Consider the following 4,883-nt stretch of genomic DNA (forward strand, 5'->3'; position numbering starts at 1 on the left):
AACAAGATTGAAGGTTGTCAGAATCATGCTTTGCCTTAGTAATATCTTTATTATAATGAGTAATTTAGATAAAATTCCATACTTTTCAGAGGGATAGTAAATAAATTAAAGAAGAGGGAATACCTAGCAAACAAATGTCAAGTGTCTCATACTAGGGGAGATTGAGAATTTTTTCAAATATTTTCTTATAAAACTTATTTAATATTAAAACTTCATTTATTAACTAAATTTGATGCCAAATTTCTTTGTATACAATGACAATAGAGTGGTTTAATTAACTTTTGAATGTAACTCTAAAAGGTCTTGACAGGCACTTTGACCTACCTATAGCGAGAGGGTTAGTTATTTATATAATGTTATAAGCTTATTTTGTTTAAGTACATCTTCTGAATGTTTAGATAATTGTTGTTGTTGTTTTTACGTTATTATTTTCAGTTTAAAGAAGAACACATATATCAAACCACATAAGTACATGTGTACAGTAAGTGTAAATATGTTATAGTTAAATTAGATAAATTGCTCCTTTTCTGGGTTATTCAGGTTCTACAGATTAAATAGGTTAAATAAAGGGCAATCTGATTCTTTTTTCTCATATTTTCTTGTAAGTAAGTAGAATTTAATTGAAGATATACTCATTTTTGTGCCTTAGATTAGTACACTTGTATGCTAGTTAGTGATGATGATGCCAGACATAAGCCAGTTCATCACCATATACAAATGTGTTTTAACTTGCACATTTTTAAATGGCATGAGAATTGGTCAACATTGAAATTAATTTCAAAGTATCATAATGTGCATTCTCAAAGTAAAGAATATATCTGTGTATATAATAGCCTAATGTGTATCACACTATGTACCTCCATGTACGGTTAATCCTAGAAAAAGAAATATGCTTCTTTTCAAGAGTACATTACAGGAAAATTATTCATTTTTTGCAATTTATAAAATTTCATACCAGTATCAATGTTGATCTGTCAATCTTTGTATATGCTGAACAGTCAATCTGAGAAAAAATTATGAAGAACAAAAATATTTCTTTTTTGTTTTGAAGATAAAAGCACAAACGAAAAAAAATGCATAGAGAGAGGAACATGTTTGAGTATATATTTGTTGTTGTTCAGTTTAAATATATTTCTTTTATTTTTTTCACGTTGGTATTATATATGTGCATGATTTTATTGTACGATATTGAATAAACTGATTTAAATTGAATTGAATATCTCTCCTATGACACTTTTTATACAAATGATAACTGTTAAAATGTGCTTGCTTCAGTAGTGGTTTTTTCTTGTGCACAGTAAATTGACAAGGAATGGTGGCATCCAATGGAAAAAAACACCTGTGATTATGTAGGGAGTCTAAATGCTTTGTGCTGAATGTACCCATTGCATCAAAACCTAAACATTTTTGCCAGCAGTGCATTGCAGTCAGTCTCCTTTGCTTAAATATAAAATCAATGCAATTTTCCTTATTGAAATAACACATAGGATGACAAAAGACAGTTGTAAATGGCCCACGAGACAATCATATTACATATACACTTTGATTCAAGGGATTGGGTTGTCTGCACTTTTTATATTTATTCATTACTATTTTTAGGAAAATTACCATTGAATTGTTTCAGTGGGCATCAGCTGATAGTCTATAATTGTGTGCCCATTTTTTTAAAGCAGAAGGATGAATCATAAATGATTGTCCACTTTAGTTTCAAAAATGATCTTTTAATTAAGTTGAATATTTTTTAACAAGTTACTTTATGCAGCACCTTGTACAAATGAAGGGCAGTGTTTGGTATAGCTGGTTATTAAGGTTATGTTGAAATGTGTTTTTTAAACTAAACTAGTTATTGGCTATTAAGATGAATAATAGTTTTAAAGAATTTTTTTAATTTTCAGGAGCTAGGGGATTTGATAGCACTAAAAAAGATTGCTCCAACACAACCAGTGTTTTTTGTCTGTTCCCGACCTTTGCCAACTTGTGAGTTAACAGAATCAGAACAGCATGCCCGTAGTGCTTTTGTTTCTTATGGCTCACATACTTTTAGACCTCATTCTTATCAAGAATTTTCCCCTCTTAAGCAATATCAACCATCTCGTAAGAGAAGAGAATCTGAATCTCGACTTACAGTTGCATCATTTTCAGTTTTTCATCAGCTCTGTGGACTAGGATTTCTGAGTTTTCTGCCCAACCAATCTAAACATAAGATTCAGAAGCAGAGAAATGAGCCAATTGAAGTTGAAAGTGAATTAATTGAAAATTTTGAAAACTTTTCAAGGTGACTTTTACTTTATTATTAATATTTTACTGCTCAGAGTATTTAAAAACTGTTATTTAATTAGTGAGAGTACAGCAGATAAATATGAGTGTATTAATATTTGAAGATTTACGGAAATAGCAAACTTATCTTGTGGGTAAGTTTCTTGATGATATTTTGTATATCTAGTAGTACTAGTATGCTGGGTCACCATAATATTTACTATTAGTTAGTCTTGCAATCATTTGAAGAAATATCTTCCAAGTTTCTGTAAGTAACAATATAAAGAAAAACAGAAATACTTATCAAAGTGTTCTGTACCACCCAAGAATAATCTGTTCTGTTTAAAATATGTTTCACAGTTTTCTGTAAACCATACAGTCTAGTTATAAAAGTGTTAATTGATTTGTAATTAAGTTAATATTTTTTAGTTAACTACTAATGCGTTAAGATGACAAAATCATTTTCTTTTTTCTTTATCACTTTTGACTGGAACCACAAAACTACCTAAGAAATTAAGTTTTATTAAAAATGTGCTTCCATCAGATCTCTTACTTGACCTTGCAGTGATTCAGAAAAAAAAATCAAATTCTATGTGAGGGTAGTATCAACAATGTTTGAGCTCATAACAGGGTTGTAGCAACAACGTTTTAGCTCGTAACAGGGTAGTAGCAACAACGTTTTAGCTTGTAACAGGGTAGTAGCAACAACGTTTTAGCTCGTAACAGGGTAGTAGCAACAATGTTTTAGCTCTTAACAGGGTAGTATCAACAACGTTTTAGCTCGTAACAGGGTAGTATCAACAACGTTTTAGCTCGTAACAGGGTAGTAGCAACAACGTTTTAGCTCGTAACAGGGTAGTAGCAACAACGTTTTAGCTTGTAACAGGGTAGTAGCAACAACGTTTTAGCTCGTAACAGGGTAGTAGCAACAACGTTTTAGCTCGTAACAGGGTAGTAGCAACAACGTTTTAGCTCGTAACAGGGTAGTATCAACAATGTTTTAGCTCATAACAGGGCAGTATCAACAATGTTTTAGCTCATAACAGGTAGATGCATTTTTGGATAAAGAGGATAAGTTTTGTTTTTTGACCTACATTTTGATCAAAAAGTATATAACGAACTGACTTATCAATTTATCAGTTTCTAAAGCTTTCTAGAGTTGGGCAATTAACTGAATTAATATAATCAGTTGACATCAATTACACTGACTAGTGTCACATGAAGTAAGTGAATAACTAAAATTACAGTTAAATTGATTAATGTCATGAAAATAATCAACTAGTTGAAACTACTGTTTCTGATTATTCCAACTACCTAAGTAATTGAAATATTCCATTTATGATTTCTCATTGTTATTTTTTAATAATTCATGATTGTTCAGCTTCATTGATTAGTGTTGTGACTCAGGAAATTTAATCATCTAATCAATATTAGTGTTTTTGATTATTTCACGTACTCAAGTCTCTTGTAAAAATAATCAGCTAGTTGAATGCAGTCAATTAATGAGCCCAATGATTAATTGATTAGTAAATTCTACTAATTGTACATCTCTCCCATAACCAGAGCTTACTTGTCAGTCTTTATTGCCTCTGAAGCCTCACAGAATTGTCAGTAACCAAAACTGATTTGACAGTCTGTCATTATCTCTGAAACATTGCACAATTGTCTTTAATCTTGGCAGTTATTTATAATGAGAAAATACTGCATTTAATTTATCTGTTAAATAGAAAATATTTTCCAATGATTAATCCTCTTTAATGTACCCAGTATTTATAGACTTTTTTTTTCATCCCCATTTGTAAATCATGGAGACATTGACATGACATTCAGGGTAATAAAATTAAAACATATTTAAGGTGGGTCTTAAGAGATTGCATGAGTCAATTTCTTTACACAATACTTAGAAGTTCATACACCATAATAATAGACAAAAAAAATGCTTTAACTCATGATTTATTGAATGGTTGCCTTTGAAACAAATTTAAATCATTAATTTTCTATTAAAAGTTGTTATTGGCATAATTAATTGTTATTTTTCAATAATTAAATGCCCTATCTGGTAATTAGACTTCATTATTTTATACACTAAGCTTCAGATGTTAAAGATTTCATTTAACCTGTAGCACCCATTGTCTGAGGACAAAATTGAATCATTGAATTAAAATCTTCAAAGAAAGTAAATTTCTAGTTATTCTTTCTCACAATTTTTTTTAATATTTAACGGTCAAACTTATTCCATAAAAAGTTTTGTTTATTTAATTTTATACATATAGATTTTTATTTTATGTTGATTTCAGCATGTTCTGAATGAAAACATCAGGAAATTCAAAATATTTTGTAGGGTTCAAAATAGCAAATAGTGTTGTAGTTTTGTAGGCAAAACATAGGAGGCATTAGAAAAAAAATTGCTAGTACACATTTCAGAAGAAAGATTCACAGATTCTTAGTGTTGAGTATCAATACACCTATTATACATACATTTCAGTCATTCATATTGCAAGATTTATGCCAATAAGTTTGGTATCAAATTCTATATTATAATTCAAATTTTTAGTATTATATGTTAGTTAATTTCTTAATTTAAAAGTAAATATTAAAAAAAACCAGCTAAACATTGATTTTTGTGT

General features: G+C 29.6%; 1 protein-coding gene across 1 annotated transcript in view; it reads left to right on the forward strand.

The window, feature by feature from the left end:
- The first annotated feature begins 1,937 nt into the window (after positions 1-1,937).
- Positions 1,938-4,883, forward strand: part of LOC106474133 (dual serine/threonine and tyrosine protein kinase-like) — a 28,715-nt gene continuing 25,769 nt past the window's right edge. The window contains exon 1 of the mRNA XM_022402495.1: positions 1,938-2,275. The gene's annotated coding sequence lies outside the window, so the exon portion shown is untranslated. The remainder of the gene's footprint in view (positions 2,276-4,883) is intronic.

The sequence above is a fragment of the Limulus polyphemus genome, unplaced genomic scaffold, assembly GCF_000517525.1.
Source record: "Limulus polyphemus unplaced genomic scaffold, Limulus_polyphemus-2.1.2 Scaffold6859, whole genome shotgun sequence".
NCBI lineage: Eukaryota > Metazoa > Arthropoda > Merostomata > Xiphosura > Limulidae > Limulus > Limulus polyphemus.